This window comes from Piliocolobus tephrosceles, chromosome 10 (assembly GCF_002776525.5).
Source record: "Piliocolobus tephrosceles isolate RC106 chromosome 10, ASM277652v3, whole genome shotgun sequence".
NCBI lineage: Eukaryota > Metazoa > Chordata > Mammalia > Primates > Cercopithecidae > Piliocolobus > Piliocolobus tephrosceles.
In genome coordinates, this window is record NC_045443.1 from 118,866,969 (window position 1) to 118,885,929 (window position 18,961).

Genomic DNA, 18,961 nt, shown 5'->3' on the forward strand with positions numbered 1-18,961 from the left:
TCAGGAGTTGGAGACCAGCCTGGCCAACGTGATGAAAACCCCGTCTCTACTAAAAATACAAAAATTAGCCAGGTGTGATGTCAGGCACCTGTAGTCCCAGCTACTCCGGAGGCTGAGGCAGGAGAATCACTTGAACCCAGGAGACAGAGGTTGCATGAGCCAAGATGGCGCCACTGCACTCCAGCCTGGGTGACAGACCGAGACTCTGTCTCAAAAATAAAAAATAAAAAAAAGAAAAATAAATAAAGGTAAAGATGAAAAATTATATGTGTATATTTTACCTCAATAAAAAGAGTGTTGTTAACTTCCACATTTTTTAATTTTCCCGTTTTCCTTCTGCTATTCATCTCTAGTTTCGTGGCACTGGATATTCAATACGGACCCATTTTGGGCTCATTTATGTAATACCTTGTTCAGATCTATTCTCTTATAATTTCTCTTTCTCCAAACACAGAAAAAGCCAAAAATTTGTCATTCTGACCCTGATTTGACTTTCTCTGGGAAATCAAGTCCCTCTTCCTACAACGTAAACAGCAAAGGCTTGACAGAGCCCTGGCTTCACTTTCATCAATCTATAAAGTGTTTTCAATTGAGAGTTTTACCAATGAGGTCCGTTTAGATCCAGCAAAGAGAAGAATCTGCTGACAGTCACATGGAACAGAGGCAACTAAAAGAAAAGCCAATTCTTGGCCCAGTGATTATTGGGTACACCAGAGTATGTTATCCATGAATTCAGTATACCTTTACTGGAAGATTCTGCTTATTGAAAAAGTGCATGGGCCGGGCACGGTGGCTCACACCTGTAATCCCATCACTTTGGGAGGCCAAGGCAGGTGGATCACTTGAGGTCAGGAGTTCAAGAGCAACCTAGCCAACATGGTGAAACCCCATCTCTACTAAAAATACAAAAATTACCCGGTGTAGTGGTGGGCACCTTTAATGTCAGCTTCTCCAAAGGCTGAGGCAGGAAAATCATTTGAACCCAGGAGGCAGAGGCTGCAATGAGCCAAGATCATGCCACTGCACTCCAGCCTGGGTGACAGAATGAGACTCTGTCTCAAAAATAAATTAAAAAAAAAAAGTGCATGGAATTTTGATTCAGAATGACTAATGCAAGTTATTAGTCATATTCTAGTACAATACTGGGCTTTAAATAAAAAAATAAAAATTTCTGGGCTTCTAGACAAAAAAGCGGAAGTGACATGTAAGGGAAAGAAATTAGAATCTACCTTTTGAGAGCAATACTTTGTACCTGAGGAAAATGGAGTACATATTTAAGAAAAGAAACTGTAAGCCATGAATGTTATATCCAGCAAAACTAACATTCAGGTAGAAAAGACCCTGACATGCCACACTGTGACAGAAGACCTCAGGCGCTATTATTCCCATGTCTCTTCCGGAGAAGTAACAAACTTCAGACAGCAAAATGCCTAGAAAGACATCGATACAGGGCAGATCTTGAGTCCTAAATTTGCTACTTGTATAAATAAGACTAAATGAGGGTGATATGAGAGGGTGTGGGGCCCCTCCCAGTATCAGGTTCACAGGGTGCTAAGACCTGTTTGCTGCTCTTTCCTGAGTGTATGATCTGTCCACAGAGAGTGTCTATAAATGTCTTACAGGAGCAAATTAATCCGGGCATTTACATAGGCAGTCCTCAGGAGACTGGTGCCCTGGCTAGTGAAACAGGTACAGATGAAAGAGAAGGTCTGTAGGACTGCACAATGAAATGACAGAGTCCTGGCTGGGCATGGTGGCTCATGTCTATAATCCCAGCATTTTGATAGGCTGAGGCAGGTGGATCACCTGAGGTCAGGAGTTCGAGAACAGCCTGGCCAACATAGTGAAACCCCACCTCTGCAAAAATACAAAAATTAGCTGGGCATGATGGCAGGTGCCTGTAATCCCAGCTACCTGGGAGGCTGAGGCGGGAAAATCACTTGAACCCAGAGGCGCAGATTGCAGTGAGCCCAGATGGCACCATTGCACTCCAGCCTGAGACAGAGTCTCAAAAAAAAAAAAAAAAGAAAGAAAAGGAAAGAAAAGAAAAATAAAGAAAGAAAAGAAAAAACAGAGTCCCATGTGCCTGGGCCGTGTGAGGAGCCAGAGGTCTGGTGACATGGAGCAGTTGGCGGGGGATAGTGGCGACCCTGTCCCTCTACCTGAACCATCAATATGATGGTTAATAATATTGGTTTGAACCCAGGAGGCAGAGGCTGCAACCATCAATATGATGGTTAATAATACCAGCCAGGAGGCCTGCGTATTAAATATAGACAGCATCCTGGAGCTCTTTTCTTTTTCTGCTAATAATCACTATTTTCTCTACCACCACCAGCACCAAACTTTGCCTGTGCCTTTAAAAAAAAAAAAATCACAGAGGGTGGAGCAGGATGGCTGAATAGAAGCCAACACCATTTGGCCGGGCGCGGTGGCTCACGCCTGTAATCCCAGCACTTCGGGAGGCTAAGGCGGGCGGATCACGAGGTCAGGAGATTGAGACCATCCTGGCTAACACGGTGAAATCCCGTCTCTACTAAAAATACAAAAAAATTAGCTGGGTATGGTGGCGGGTGCCTGTAGTCCCAGCTACTTGGGAGGCTGAGGCAGGAGAATGGTGTGAACCCAGGAGGCAGAGCTTGCAGTGAGCCCAGATCACGCCACTGCACTCCTTCCTGGGTGACAGAGCAAGACTCTGTCTCAAAAAAGAAAGAAAAGAAAAGAAAAGAAAAGAGAAGAAAAGAGAAGAGAAGAGAAGAGAAGAGAAGAGAAGAGAAGAGAAGAGAAGAGAGACTTACATCATTTGATCATTTGACCCCTCACAGGAACACTAAATTTTCACAGCTAACAACACACAAAAAGAACCATCGCAAGAACCAAATATCAGGTGAGCAATCACAGTACCCGGTTTCAACCTTATGTCTCTGAAAGAGATGTTGAAGAGGGCAGGAAAGACAGTCTTGAGTTGCTGATGCCCCCCATCCCCCACCCCCGGCAGCAGCCCCGGGGCATGGAGTGTTGTGTGCTCTGGAGAGGAAGAGCACAGTGATTACGAGACTTCGCATTGTCACAGCAGAAATCAGAATCCAAGTGTACTTAGCTAACACTGGCTCACACAGGGAGTGCTTGGACTGGCACTCACCGGAACTGCCCATCCTGGCAGTTGGAGCTTGAGTTCTGGCAAGCCTTGCCACTGCGAGCTGGAGTGCTCTGGGGCCCTCAGCAGACTTGAGGGGCAGTTTAGGCCATCAGGACTGCAATTCACAGACAAACCTGAGTGCCGAGCTGGGCTCACAACCAGTGGACTGTGGAGTCAGAGGCACACAACCTCCTGAGACACTAGCTGGGGCAGCTAAGGGAGTTCTTGGGCCACCCCCCACTCCCACCCCTGGCAGTGACCATGTGGCACAGACAGATCTGTGCGCGTGGGAGAGGGAGAGCTAGCAACTTGGGGACTTCCCATTGAACTCAGGGCTGTCCCATCACAGCAGAGACCTGGCAGCATTCACCATCTGCTGACGAAGGAGCCCCTGGGCCCTGCATAACCAACAGCCATAGCCGGGGAATATGCTGCGGGCGTCTACAGCCAACTCAGCTGGCCGAGTTCCTCGCCTCATGGGGGTCCAGTGTGCAATGGCTGCAAACAGCAGCTTCCTTGATGGTGCATGCAGCCTGTTTCTTGTATGGACTGCTCTAAGGGACCTTGGAGACGGGCCCTTCAGATGGATGTTCATGTCTCTGACCTTGCACTACCCCAGTGTAGGCTCCAAACAGCTACGCGAGGTGCTTTTGGAAAGCCCCAGGGCACTGTGGCTGGGTTCACACTGGCCAAGTTATCATGTCCATCCGCCTTGAACCCGGAGAACAAGGAGCATGTAGTTAAGGCCCCGCTCACAGCCAAGTTCAAGTTCCCTGGCCGCCAGAAGATCCACATCTCACAGAAGCGGGGCTTCACCAAGTCCAATGAAGACGAATTTGAAGATATGGTAGCTGAGAAGCGGCTCATCTGAGATGTGTGTACGTCTCACAAGTACATCCCCACTGCGGCCCTCTGGACAAGTAGTGGGCCCTGCACTCATGAGAGCTTCCACTGTGCTGCCCCTTCTTAATGCTCAACACTAAATCCTACTTCCTGTCCACCGATGGGCACTGGGCTCTGAGACATGCTGGCTTCAGGTGTGACCCAGCACATTCCCGGCTGTGGTGGCTACAGTGAAAGATGCCTTCTGTTCGAGAAAAGCAGGAGGAAGAGTAAAGGGGACCTGTCTTGCCCCTTAGGTACCAGCTCAGCCACAGTCGGGTGGAGCACCAAGCAGCCTCTTGGGGTCCCTGAGTACAGGCCTAGGCTGTTGGTCAGCATTTGCAGACCTGCCCTGGGCCAAGGGGAGCCCACTGCCCTGAAGGATGAGTCACAGGCCTGAGAGCATTCATCACAGGCTGCCTGAAGAGCCCTGGGGCTTTAAGCGAACATCAGCAGTGGCCTGGCAGAACTCCTTATAGGCTGGTGGTAGTGGTGGCCACAGGAGAGGTTCCTCTGCCTGAGGAAAGGGGAGTGAACAGTGGGAAGGACTTTGTCTCGCGGTTTGAGTGCCAGCTTACCTGCAGTGGAATAGTACGTCTCTAGAATTCTATTCTATCTTAATACATCTATAGAATGGATTATGACTTCAATCCCTGGCTCCCAGACAGCATCTCTGGACCCACCCAGAGCCTAGGGGAACTCACTGCCCTGCAGGGAGCGACAGTACCCTGGCTGGGTTTGCCATTTGCTGATTGTAGAGCCCCAGGCCCTTGAGTGAACTCAGGTGGTGGCCAGGTAGCATTTCTAGCAGACCTTAGGTGAGACCCAGTGCTGGGCTGCTTCAGGTCTGAACCAATGCAGTCCCACAGGGGTTCTTGTGTCCTTCCACCCCCAGTTCCAAGAGGCCTAGCTCGGAAAGAGAGGGAGAGACTCCGTTTGTTTGGAAGAAAGTAAGGGAAAAGAACAAGAACCTCTGCCTGGTAATGCAGAGAATTCTTCCAGATCTTATCCAGGACCACTAAGGCGGTACCTTTAGGAGTCCGCAAGAACCACAGTGTTATTGGGTTTGGAGTTCAAGTCCCTTTGAATACCTGGAAAGCCTTCCCAAGAATCACAGGCACAAACAAGCCCAGACTGTGAAGACGACAATAAATGCCTAACTCTTCACTGCTCAGACACTGATGAATATCTATAAGCATCAACACCACGCAGGAAAACATGACCTCACCAAACTGAATAAGGCACCGGGGACCAACCCCGCAGAAACAGAAATAGGCAACCTTTCAGGTAGGCAATTCGAAAGGGCTGTATTGAGGAAACTCAAAGAAATTCAAGACAACACAGAGAAGGAATTCAGATTTTCCATCAGATGAATGTAACAAGGAGATAGAAATAATTAAAAAGAGTCAAGCAGAAATTCTAGAGTTGAAAATGAAATTGACATACTGAAGAATGCATCAGAGTCTTTTTTTTCTTTTTAAACGCTCATTTATTCTCAAGTACTTGTGCAGGGCTGATTTCAGAGTTTGGGAATGCACCAGTCATGAAATAATGATCCCATCATAGGGCTTAAAATGCTAGACCTCAGAAAAGATTACCATCTTTCAAAAGAATTGAGGAAAAATAATGAAAACCAGGTCGCAGAAAAGTTGTGATCAGAGAAAATAACACAAGAAAACACTGGAGCACACAGTATACAGTCGAAGGGAGAACCGTTTATCCTTCTAGAACCATTACTATTATCAATACAGACTAGAGATACTTTCCTGAAAGGTTAATTTGGTTAATAAGAAATGAAAGCCACTATTAGATGATGTGAGCCAAATTATCTACAAGAGAGAAAAAGAAAACTAACTATATGGAAAAAGCCTGAGGCAAGAGCTAATTAGCTGGTCTGCAAAAAGATCCAAGAAAAATGCCCTAATTTTAGACACGTTCGATATTGCACACTCAAAAAAAGAAAAAAAAAAAAAAAGGAACATTTAGAAAACTATTTTAAATGTCTTTAATTGCTGAATGCCTCTTTGGCTAATATTTGGAAGATCATTATTTAGTCCTACAACTGACGCATTGTTCTACTTTCCCATCATTTTGTTTGCAAACCACTAAAAGTCTTATTTCCTTATCTCTTTGACACATTACCAAAGTGGACCCTATGCTGTAATCACACAGAATAATGTTGGAAAGTATGAATATCTAAATTATTTTTTAAAGGTACTATTCTTTTTCCTTCTGTTTTCAAATCATTTATGACCGTTTCTAAAGACATGGTCACAGCTGCCTGAAGCATGTCTTCTTCACCCATAGCATCACCTAGATCACTCCCAAGTGCTCCTGAACTGGTGGTTGGCCTTTAACATGGATGTGAACTCTGTCCTGATAGGTCCCCCTGCTGCTCCTGCTGCTGCTGCTGCTGCTGCTGCTTCTGCTGTTGCTGCTTTTGCTGCTGTTTTTCAAAGTAGGCTTCTCGTCTCTTCCAAAGCTCTTCTGAAGTAAGGTTTGTACCTGATGTCCGTGGAATATCTTGAGATATATTTCTGCAACTTGCATACTTAGCTGAATAGCCCTGCGGAGATCTGCTTCCTCATCTTCCATGTCAGTTTCCTGGCGACTTAGTGCCAGAGCCCTCTGCAAATCCTACTCATCTTCGTCTAACATTGCTGAGCCATCATTTGCTTCTAACACTCGTTCCAGGTCTGTTTTATGGACTCTTTCAGTTGTGCTAATTCTTCTCCAATAGGTTTTGGTCGGTGCATCTGTTGGACCCTGATCATCTGCAGGAGTTGGTCAGCTTCGCAATCTGGCAGGTCACCCTTAACAACAAACATAGAATAATCTTCCTGTTGTAATTGAGCCAAGAAAAGTGCAAGATACGTATCTGATACTAATTCTGGACCCATCAAGAGAGAATTCAAGTTAAACCACTGTTTTCCTAATTTTCTAACTGTAAACCAGTGTTCCTCATAATTGCATATAAATGATCTTTCATTTATAGGATCAATCCTGAGCCTCTGATACTCTGGACTGTTGAACAGGATTAGTTCTAAACCCCAAACTTTCAAGGCATTGCTTATAACCTGAATAGAGAAAAAACCACTGTCATCCATATTTCCAGAAGGCTGCTGTAAAAATGTGCGATAATCTTCACTACTAACTCCTCCTTCTGCCATTCTCATCTTCTCCTCCTCATCCAGCTGATGTGCAATTGAAGATAATTCCACAGGGCTAAAATATTCTCCTTGCAATAAATTATTCAGGCAATGTTAAGCAGAAAGTGAGCCTTCTTGTTTCTCATGGAAGATGGACTCCATGTTTATTTGTCTGGAGCCAACGGCCCCCACGCCGAACCACCCCCTCCAGCTCCGCCCCTGTCCCTGCATCAGGGTCTAAATAGCAGAATTGATCAAGCAGAAGGCCACGCACGGTGGCTCACGCCTGTAATCCCAGCACTTTGGGAGACCGAGGTGGGTGGATCACTTGAAGTCAGGAGTTCGAGACCAGCCTAGCCAACATGATAAAACCCCATCTATATTAAAAATATAAAAATTAGCCAGGCAAGGTGGTGTGCACCTGTTATCCCAGCTACTCAGGAGGCTGAGGCCAGAGAATCGCTTGAACCTGGGAGGTAAAGGTTGCAGTGATCCGAGATCACACCACTGCACTCTGGCTCGGTAAACAAAGTGAGACTCTGTCCAAAAAAAAAAAAAAAGAGTTTGAGACCAGACTGGCCTACATGGTGAAACCCCACCTCTATTCAGATTACAAAAATGATCTAGGTATGGTGGGAGGTTGAGGCAGGAGGATAGCTTGAACCTGGGAGGTGGAGGTTGCAGTGAGCTGAGATGGCACCACTGCACTCCAGCCCGGGCAACAGAGCCAGACTTTCTCTCAAAAAAACACTAAAAACCAAAAACAAAAAACATCAAAAGACTATGAAAAGCAGTGATTGGATGTTTGGGGTGTGGATATCGGAATCTGGAGCTGGGGACAAGTGTGTCATTTGATAGTCTCTTTTGAGAACCACTGTTGATCTAAAGCTGGTCCAGTTCCCTAGTGGATTGCTAATAACGGGTCAGCTGCTGAGACGGGGAAAGGGGCCTAATTCCTTTTGCAAAACAAGAAGCAATATTTGCATGAGAACTCAGTACATTTCATCACATAAAAACTGCAAAATGCCAGGCTCTGCCATTTTTAAGCTAATATTTCTGGGAGTCCACCAAACAGCCTCTAAGATGGAACTGATTGCGAATATGCTGGTGCCAAGTGCAATGGCTCACACCTGTAATCCCAGCTACTCGGGAGGCTAAGGTGGGAGGATCACTTGAAGCCAGGAGTTTGAGGCCATCCTGGGCAACATAGCGAGGCTTTGTCTCTTTAAAAAATAATAGCTTAAAAAAAAAAAGCTAAGCCAAATGATACAGCCTCTAGAAGCCATAGTTTGCTCATTTACAAACTGGAGGAGAGTAAGATGAGAATTGTCGATACTGAGGATCAGAAAGTGCTTCTTGATGCATAAAGCAGGTAATGGATTACCAATGCTTTGCTGCTCAGACATACAGCAATGGGTTCATACCATTCTGAGAGTCTAAATTTAGGATGTGTTATGACTAAAATTACCAGTAATTAAGTTTCTTATGCTTCTGAGGCTCTGCTTCCTCATCTGTACACTGTGGCAAGACCTTGTTCTGACTATGCACTGAGGATAAAATAAGGCTTTTTGAAAAAGAGAATGACACAGACCACTAATTAATGATTTCAATGTTCCTGTCCAAGGTCAGGCAAAAGTAATGCAGCTCCATAGAGAATGTTGGTGCAACACTGCCCTCTGCTGGTCGGTAGCAGCACCACCATGGTTACAGAGAGGAAACGGTCTTTACAGAGGGATTCCTGGGAAACTGAGGCAGAGAGGGGCAGGGATTTGCTCAAGGTCACAGAGTTAGCTTTGGACAAAGTGATGGCTCAAATTTGAGATTCCTGATTCCTAGTTCTTTCTAGAGGGAGAAAAATAAGGGCTGGAAACTAGTGGATTGTGGTTTCACTCTCACCAGGCTCTGCTCAGCGTTTTAAATAGCTGACTGGAATTTCTCGGAAGCTGGGATCTGAGCGCTCACTTGAGACCCCAAGGCCCACAATCTATTTGCCACCAAAAAACAGGACAAAGCAAAACACCATGGTAACTTGTGTTGAAAAAGATAGATCTTGTGTTTTTTTATTTCCCCGAATGGTATTTGCTGGGCAGACACGTGTATGTACAGGGTAGCAGTCAGGATGGACCACAGGCCCCCCCATACCATGAAACTCTTCAGACTCTCCCCTAGAAATGAGGGGAACTGAGCCGGGTGCAGTGGCTCATGCCCGTAATCCCAACTTGGGAGACTGAGGCAGGAGGATCGCTTGAATCGAGGAGTTCAAGGCTGCAGTGAGCCATGATTGTGTCACTGCACTCCAGCCTGGGAGACAGAGTGACATTCTAACTCAAGAAAAAGAAAGGAAGGAAGGAGGAGGCCGGGCGCGGTGGCTCAAGCCTGTAATCCCAGCACTTTGGGAGGCTGAGACGGGCGGATCACAAGGTCAGGAGATCGAGACCATCCTGGCTAGCATGGTGAAACCCCGTCTCTACTAAAAATACAAAAAGCCAGCCAGGCGAGGTGGCAGGCGCCTGTAGTCCTGGCTACTCGGGAGGCTGAGGCAGGAGAATGGCGTAAACCCGGGAGGTGGAGCTTGCAGTGAGCTGAGATCCGGCCACTGCACTCCAGCCTGGGCGACAGAGCGAGACTCCGTCTCAAAAAAAAATAATAAAATAAAATTAGCCAGGCATGGTGACATGCACCTGTAGTCCCAGCTATTCGGGAGGCTAAGGCAGAAGAATCTCTTGCACCCAGTAGGTGGAAGTTGCAGTGAGCTGAGATTTCACGACTGCACTCCAACCTGGGCGACAGAGAGAGACTCCATCAAAAAAAAAAAAAAAAAAAAAAAATCTCGGAGCCAAGGAGAATGCATTAAATGTGCTCAGGAATAATTGCAACATCAGATACAAAATGAGAAGCCACATTATGAAGGGACACAGAGATGCTAGATTATCCAAGACTCTTGGTCAAAAGGGATAGGTGTGCCTGCTCCAATTGGCTTAAGCAATAAAGGGAGGTTATTGGCTCCTAAATCTAGTTGAGGTTTCAGGTATGGCTTGATCAGGGTGCCCAAATGATGTTATCGGAAATCCCTCCATCATTTCCCTCTGGTTTTTTCTAAGTCAACTTAATTCCCTGCTGGCATGATGGCCACCAAGAACTTTAGGCTTATATCCTGCCAGCTTAGCAACTCCAGCTCAAAGAGCACCACTTTTTCAATGATTTTAGCCAAAATTCCAGAACTTGTCTTAGACCAACCTGAATCATGTGCCTGCTCTTGAACAAAGCACACTAGCCAGGGGAAAATCGTGCTTTGATTATCTAGGACTGAGTCCTGGACCCGCCCCTGCAACTTGTGGAAGGGGACAGCTCGACCTGAGTCATATCAACTGAGAACATAGGAAGCATGGTTCTACCAAGAGATGTCTATTCCAGGTATGATGGAGCCTCAGAGGAGAGCATGACTGTCTTTCAGCTGGTGAATCAGGGAATGGTCCAATAAGCCACAGCCATAGATATGAAGGTCTGTTGATTTCAGATTCAGCTAGAGGAGGAAGTTGGGCATGACAGAAAAATCTATCAATCTCTGCTATAGTTAAATATTTGAATATTGGATTGTTTGCAGAAGTTGTGAAATCAGTGACCTCTGGGTCATGTAGGAACCCAGCACATGCCCACAGGACACAGCCTAGCAGCTGATCAGAGCAATAGTTCATACCTGAGACCCCGGACTTTCAGACCCTCCCCCAGCCCCCACCAGCCTCTGTCAGTGCCAAGCTGGACGGAACAAACCACATGAGGTTGGTCGGGCCTCTACCCCATGGAAAAACACAGAATGGTCATTTTTTGCCTGTACATTCCTGGACAAATAAATTCTCTTTTGGGAGTTTTTTCCTGGCTGGGCTATGTTATATGCCTCAGAGCTGCCCAGATCCCCTGGGAACCCAAAGATTTCCTTGCATGTGTAGGACAGGCTACTCATTCAGCCCAGGTCAGAGGACTGTTTCATGGGTGTTGGTGGCAGGAATTCTTGGTTGTCTTCAATATCTGGATCCCTGATTTTCGGTGGGGAACATGGTCAGCAGAATAAGGACTGCATTTCCCACCTTCTACTGCAGGTAGGTGTGACCGCGTGACTACGCTCTGGCCAATGACCTGCAAGTGGCAGTGACAGACCACATCCTTCAAGGGAGGACCACGCCCTAACTTTCTCCTTCCCTCCTTCTTCCAGGCTTTTTATTTTTTATTCTTATTTATTTATTTATTTTATTATTTTTGTTTTGTTTTGTTTTTTGTTTTGTTTTTTTGAGATGGAGTCTCACACTTTCGCCCAGGCTGGAGTGCCAGTGGTGCAATCTCAGCTCACTGCAAGCTCCGCCTCCCGGGCTTACGCCATTCTCCTGCCTCAGCCTCCCGAGTAGCTGGGACTACAGGCGCCCGCCACCACGCCCAGCTACTTTTTTTTTTTTTTGTATTTTCAGTAGAGACGGGGTTTCACTGTGTTAGCCAGGATGGTCTTGATCTCCTGACCTTGTGATCCATCCGCCTTGGCCTCCCAAAGTGTTGGGATTACAGGCGTGAGCCACAGCACCCAGCCTATTTATTTATTTTTTGAAATGGAGTCTTGCTCTGTCACCCAGGCTGGAGTGTAGTGGTGCGATCTCGGCTCACTGCAACCTCTGCCTCCCGGTTCAAGCAATTCTCCTGCTTCAGCTTCCCAAGTAGCTGGGATTACAGGCATGCACCACCATGCCCGGCTAATTTTTTGTATTTTTAGTAAAGACAGGGTTTCACCATGTAGGCCAGGTGGGCCTCGAACTCCTGACCTCAGGTGATCCACCTGCCTCAGCCTCCCAAAGTGCTTCCAGCATTTTTAGAATTCACTTCTGATGGGAACCATTTTGGATCATGCTCATGAGAGTAACACCATAGAGATGGCAGAGCTGGGGTTGGGTCTGGTGGCTCACGCTTATAATCCTACCACTCTGTGAGGCCGAGATGGAAGGATTGCTTGAGCCCAGGAGTTTGAGACCAGCCTGGGCAACATAGTGAAACCTCATCTTTACAAATAAACTCTTGGCTCAAGTGATCTTCCCATCTCAGCCTCCCAAGATCTCTGTGCTTCTCGCTGCCCATGGCACAACTCTTACCAAAACTCCCTCTTTTCACTGGCCTTTTATTCAGTCAAACCAAATTTCCCTTGGCGCTCTCTCCTGCTCTCTCTCTTGCTCGCTTTTTTTCATACCCACCCGCATTTCTCTTATGCCTGGAACAGTCTCCCACTTAGCATCTGCCTGCCCAGTTCTTTGCCTTCCTTTACAACCCCACCTACCACTTAGTTTCTCTAAGTGGCTAATTAACTGAAAGTTGAATAATTATACCTCTTTCCCCAAAACACATCTCTGAAATCCCACATGCCCCTGGGGTTGTGATCCATGAAGAAAGGTCTCTGACTACCTAATTTTCATTAAGGGAATTCAATGAGATGACTAATTACAAGCACCATGCCTGGTACATAATAATGTTCAGTGAACTGCAGCTATTAATAATGATATGTTAATAATAATAAAATAATAATAGGATACAAGCTCTTAGAAGACAAGGACAGTGGCTCCTCTATGCCAAGGTTCAATAATCCAATATTCAACATTTTTTTTTTTTTTTTGAGACGCAGTCTTGCTCTGTTGCCCAGCGTGGAGTGCAGTGGCGCCATCTCGGCTCACTGTAACATCAGCCTCCTGGGTTCAAGCAATTCTCTGCCTCAGCCTCCCAAGTAGCTGGGATTAAAGGCACCTGCCACCAGGCCCGGCTATCACCATCCCCTCTCCTCTTCCTCCAGGTTACCCACCTGCAGGAAGGAGCCAAGGTAGGCAACCCAGAGCCAACCTAGGGCCAAGGTGCCCTGCCTACGCCTTCTTCCCGGGGCTTCCAGCGACCCTGAGCTCATCCTCCTGACCTGCAGACCCCTTGGCTCTGGCCCTCACATCCTGCTTGCTGGACCTGCTTTATCCCACGTCACCATCTCCATTCTCCAGCCTCGTGACAATCCTGGTTCCTACCCATTCCATTGGCTTCTCCATTTGGCTTGGAGCTCTTTAGCTGGATTGAGACGACTACTCTGATGAGTGCCATGTCACTGGCTCAACAGAATGGCCCCAGGTGAGTCAATGTCATTGACACGAAAGTGCTGTCAGTTGGATGGGGACCAAGGAATGAGACTGTGTTTCAGTTGTGTTCGTTTGAACAATTACACACTTAGGGCTTCTTATGCGGATGCTCAGAGAGAAATATGGAAGACAAGATCTCATAGAAAACAAGAAGACACGTTTTCTTGTCTTCCTGGAGTCCAGGACTAGGGAGGAACTCTCTATTGTGGATCACTCGAGGGAGTCTTGGGGCTGGTGGTCTTCACGCCAAAGCCCCATAACTCAGCTCTTCTCTTCCTTCTCTCAGTCTCTCTGCTTCTGTTTTTTGTCTCATGTCCTAAATGTCCAACTATTCAGCATAACTGTATCCTGCTTCCTCCTCTATCCTCTGTAGCAAAACGCACTGTTGGAATTACATTTTTATTTTTTTAAGACAGAGTCTCACTCATTCCCTAGGCTGGAGTGCAGTGGTGTGATCTCAACTCACTGCAACCTCCACCTCCCAGATTCAAGTGATCCCCCTGCCTCAGCCTCCTGAGTAGGTGGGACTACAGGTGCCTACCACCTTGCCCAGTTATTTTTTGTATTTTTAGTAGAGACGGGATTTCACCGTGTTGGCCAGGCTGGTCTCGAACCCCTAACCTCAGATGATCCGCCTGCCTTGGCCTCCCAAAATGGGGTTACAGGCATGAGCCACTGCGCCCAGCTGGAATTAAATTAATAATTTTTACTTCTGCTTTAGCAAGAGAGGTGGAGACTCGCTGATACAAGGAAGGTATCTCCCCTTCCAAGGCTGATGTATTTAGCTTTTGGGTTAAGAAGGAGATGCTGTCAGGCACGTGTGGCTATCCTGATAGATTACATAACAACACCGGGGAAGTGCTCTTTGTGTTAAAACAAGAAAAAAGAAAAAACAAAACTTGTTTCCTCAAAAGCTTAAATACAGAATTACCACACGACCCAGCAATTCTACTACAGGCTGTATCCCCTCAAAGAATTGAAAGCAGGAACATGAACAGGAATCTGTAGAACCATGTTGATACCAGCATTATCCACAGTAGCCAAAAAAGTGGAAAGAAACTACATGTTCATCAACAGATTAATAGATAAACAAAATGTAGAATATCTGTACAGCAGAATATTATTCAGCCTTTAAAAGAAATGAAATTCTGGGCCAGGCGCAGTGGCTCACACCTACAATCCCAGCACTTTGGGAGGCTGAGGCAGACAGATTTCTTGAGCCCAGCAACATGATGAAACCTCATCTCTCCCAAAAATACAAAAATTAGCCCCGTGTGGGGGTGCACGCCTATAGCCCCAGCTACTGCGAGGCTGAGGCAGGAGGATCGCTTGAGCCCTGGAGGTCTAGGCTGCAGTGAGCTATGATGATGCCACTGCATTCTAACCTGGATGACAAAGCAAGATCTTGTCTCAAAAAAGAAAGAGAGAGAGAGAGGAAGGAGGAAGGGAAGGGAAGGGGAGGGAAGGGGAGGGAAGGGAAGGGAAGAAGGAGCTAGTTAGAGGCAGTCAACCCCCCCATTACTTGAATGAGAGTATCTCTTCTGTGTTAGTTGGACTAAAGGAGAAGCTGCCAGAACTCTCAAGGGGAATGAGAAAATGGAAGGGAATTGAGGCTTTGGGTCTATAAGGTAGTAGACACCTGAGCCACATTCCAGTACCTTATTCCAGGACCTGTCGATGACCAGGAAGATGCCAGGGAAAGGACACCACAGGAAAGATGCCAGGGTGGGTGGCCCATTGTGTGCTGGATCTGAGACTGATCCCAGCACCCAGGCAGGTTGCCTCCAGCAGGAGGATGTTTGCCTGGCTCTGTACTGCAGGGATGCTGTGGTCAGTCTTCTGATCATCACAGAATTCTTTGGCTATGAGTAAATGAAAGCCCAGTTAAAATGGCTTAAATAATATTTCAGAGAGAGAGAGAGAGAAAGAGCGAGAGAGAGTCCCAAGGTAGGGTGGCTCCTGGGTTAGTTAACTCAGCAGTTCAAACCAAGTTCTTTCCATCATTCTGCTCTGCCATGCAGAGCATGTCATTTCAGAAAGGCCATCTCTTCATGTGTCTGTTTCTTAGGAATTACTCCTTCCTTCCTTCTTTCCTTCCCTCCTTCCTTCCTTCCTGGCTTCTTTCCTACTTTCCTTCGTTTCTTCTGTCCTCCCTCCTGCCCTCCCTCCTTCCTTCCTTGATGGGATCTCAGTCTGTCACCCAGGTTGGAGTGCAGTGATGTGCAACTTTGACTCTTGGGCTCAAGTGACCCTTCCACCTCAGCCTCCCAAGCAGCTGGGACTGTAAGTGTGCACCACTCATGCCTGGCTAGTTTTTAACATTTTTGTAGATGGGTTTCACCATGTTGCCCAGGCTGGTCTTGAACTCCTGATCTCAAGCAATCCTCCCACCTCAGCCTCCCAAAGTGTTGAGATTACAGGTGTGAGCCACTGTGCCCAGCCCCTACATCTTTCTTTAGAAGCCTCCCAACAAGTTTCCTCTCATGTTTCATAGCCATATACTCATCTTCATATCCATTCCTACACCAGTCACCCACAAGCAGAATAAGACTAACGTGAATACTCCTGAATTGGGGATGAAGTTGTCTTTCTCAAGGGTTTCAAACCTGAACAAAATTGGGGATTCTGTTAATAAGGAAAATAGAATGGATTATTTATTTATTTATTGAGATAGGGTCTCGGCACTCCAGGCTGGAGTGCAGTGGCATGATCATGGCTCACCTCTACCTCCTGGGCTCAAACGATCCCCGCAACCGCCACCCAGCTTCCAGAGTGGCTGGGACCTAGGCTCATGCCCACCACACCTGGTTATTTTTTCTATTTTTGGTAGAGAAAAGGGGTCTTGCTATGTTGCCCAGGCTGTTCTCAAACTCCTGGGTTCAAGGGATCCTCCTGCCTCAGCCTCCCAAAGTGCTAGGTTTACAGGCGTGAGCCACCGTGCCATACCTATAATGGATTTTGAATGGGCAATTAGGAGTGTCTGCTACACCCCTGATACTGACAAGCTCTAAGGATTAATGGACACATGGGAAGGATTTCGAAGGATTTCAAGCATGTTTCAGGCATGCTTCTATTACCAATGAGCAGGTAGGGATATGACCCAAACTCTGGGTCAAAGGTGGCTCGCCTATGGATGCTCGTTCCCGCCTGTGGGATGGAGAAAAGGAAGAGTGGAGGGTGCTCTTTATCTTTAAGGTCCTGACCTCTGCGTACAAAGTTCCCTCTACTTCCTGCCCTGAGTAAGACCTGGCTCTCTTCTCTGACAGTTTGAAGCCCTTCCCAGAGGATGGTGGTCCGTCTCTCACCTCCATGGTGTCCTCTACACTCCGCACCTCTATTTCCAGTTCCATAGTCCTCTATCTTGAGTAAGTGCTGAGGCTCCTGACATCTGCCTGTACCACCTTCTGCGCCTTCTCATTGATGATGCCTACTCATCAATCAATCAATCAACCTTTATTCATGCCTACTCATCAATCAATCAATCAATCAACTCTTATTCTCAGAGGGCTTTGGCAACTGGCTTATCCTTCTCGCCCCAGTTCCTACTGCCATATTGGTGACTCTAATGAGCCAGGACCTGGCCGAACTCCTGGCCCCTCAACCTTTGTCCCTTCTTATTCCAATGACCTTCACCTCCACTCTACTTTAGCCACCATCTCCCTGGACCATGTACTGGCCCTCATTTTCTCCTGGAATGAATCTTCCTCTAAAGTCTTGCATTTCTCTGATCACAGACTTGTACCTTCTGCTCTTTTGATCATTCCAGCTTAGCAGTTCTTTGAACTCTAGAATCCCTTGGCCCTTCCACTTTCTCCCTCTCAGGACCCTCCTTCCTCCAATTCCTTTCCCATCCAGCCTAGATTCATTGATCTTTGCTATACCCAGGCATGGACGTTGTGAACGACTCCCCGATATCCATTCCAACCCAGACGGTTGGTCCACGCCGGTCATGGTCATTCCCTGTCTCTTATCAGGAGCGGAACAGTCATGTGACTCACTTCTAGTACTAGAGGGTAGAGTGAGGTGGGGTAAAGAGGACTCTGGGAAAGATTTTCCCATGAAAGAGACAAAAGAATTGATGATCTTTCCTTCTGAGGATGAACCCAACAACAAGGGTGGCAGTGCAGAGAGACAGAAAGAACCCAGATCTTTGATGATGTTGTCACGCCACTAAATCAACCCCATCTGAAGTATCTTCCCCCAGGATATCCTAATACATGAAATAATAATTTATTTCATATTCAAGCCAGCTTGAGTTAGGCATTCTGCTACTTTCAGATGAAAGCACCCTAAATAACATAATTTGCAACTTGCAGCAAAAGCCCAGTCCTGGATCAATGTAAATTTCCTTCCATTCTGTTTTTATACCTGTTCTGCTTAGACTGGTGGAGAAAACAATAGGTCCTCAGTCCTCCAGAAACCTCAGACGTCTCTCTACCCATCCACCATTAGGAGAGCCTTTCCTCATCCATCTCCAGTTTTTGTTTAGGGTTGCAGAAGCCGTGGGTTGTTATGTAAAATGGCCAGCTGTCTTGACTATGAAACAGATATTTTTTAAAGTTCCTGAGGATAGCATGGGTATTTGACTTGGGTAGAGGGGAATAGAGGGGAGATCTTGAGGTTAAAAGAAATCCACCATTCATAAGAAGGTAGGGTAGTTATACCCAGATTTAGTTGAGTGAACCAAGTCATTCCCAGTGGCTGAGGTGAGTTAGGGGACAAAGAGAAGCTTCCTGCCCCCTGTTGTGGCCTGGCAGGGGTGCAAGCCCCAGGGAAGGGTGACCTATGGGAGAGCAATAGAATCAGCCTTCTGCTCCCGTATCTTGGGCCTGGCTAGTTACTGTCCCAGTAACACATGTTGACACCATAACAAACATAGTAGATACCAATGATGACACATCTTAAAACTATGTGAACCAGTTGGCAAGTCCTGGTGGGTTGCTGAGTGTGGAGGTGGGAGGCGGTTGGGTGGGAAGGCCCCAGGCCCGTAGCATAATCTCAGTCACCTAGACAGTTGGCAATAACACATTCATGGTCTGTAATTCTTACCACTACCCGGAATTCCTGTTTTCCCTGTTGGCTCCCTCCTCCCATTCACCATAGCAACTATTTTGAATCTTCTCGACACTCATCCCACCTCCCACCTGCCTGCCTTCCCTCTCACTCTCAGGCACCCCTGCCTCCCCTTCCTGCCTGCCTCCCTCCCTCTCTCTCTCTTTTTCTCTTCCTTTCTTCTTTCTCTCCCTCTTTCTCTCTCTTCCCTCCCCCCCTCCCCCCTTCCTTCCTTCTTTCCTTCGAATCTTCTCTGCACTCATCCCGCCATGCCACCCACCCGCCTTCCCTCTCACTCTCGGGCAACTCTGCCTCCTATTGCTTTTTCTCTCTCTTTCTTTCCTTTCTTTCTTTCTTTCTTTTTTTTTTTTTTCAGCGTCTTGTTCTGTTGCCCAGACTGGGGTGCAGTGGTGCAATCATGGCTTACTGCAGCCTTGACCTTCTGGGCTCAGGTGATCCTCCCTCCTTAGCCTCCCAAGTAGCTGGGACTACACTGCCTCCTATTTCACACAGAAAAAATTTTTTTTTAATTTTCATTTCGTTATGTTGCCCAGGCTGGTCTCAGACTCCTGACCTCAAGTGATCCTCCCACC

The 18,961-nt window shown here is 46.9% G+C and overlaps 1 non-coding gene and 1 pseudogene across 1 annotated transcript; one reads left to right on the plus strand and one right to left on the minus strand.

Annotated features, from left to right (window-relative positions):
• Positions 1-3,580: 3,580 nt before the first annotated feature.
• On the plus strand, positions 3,581-3,715 carry LOC111539085. Its single transcript, XR_002730572.2, has one exon. It is a non-coding gene; the product is annotated as a small nucleolar RNA SNORA70 (small nucleolar RNA).
• Positions 3,716-6,185: 2,470 nt separating this feature from the next.
• Positions 6,186-7,332, minus strand: LOC111537833 (annotated as a pseudogene).
• Between the last annotated feature and the right edge of the window lie 11,629 nt (positions 7,333-18,961).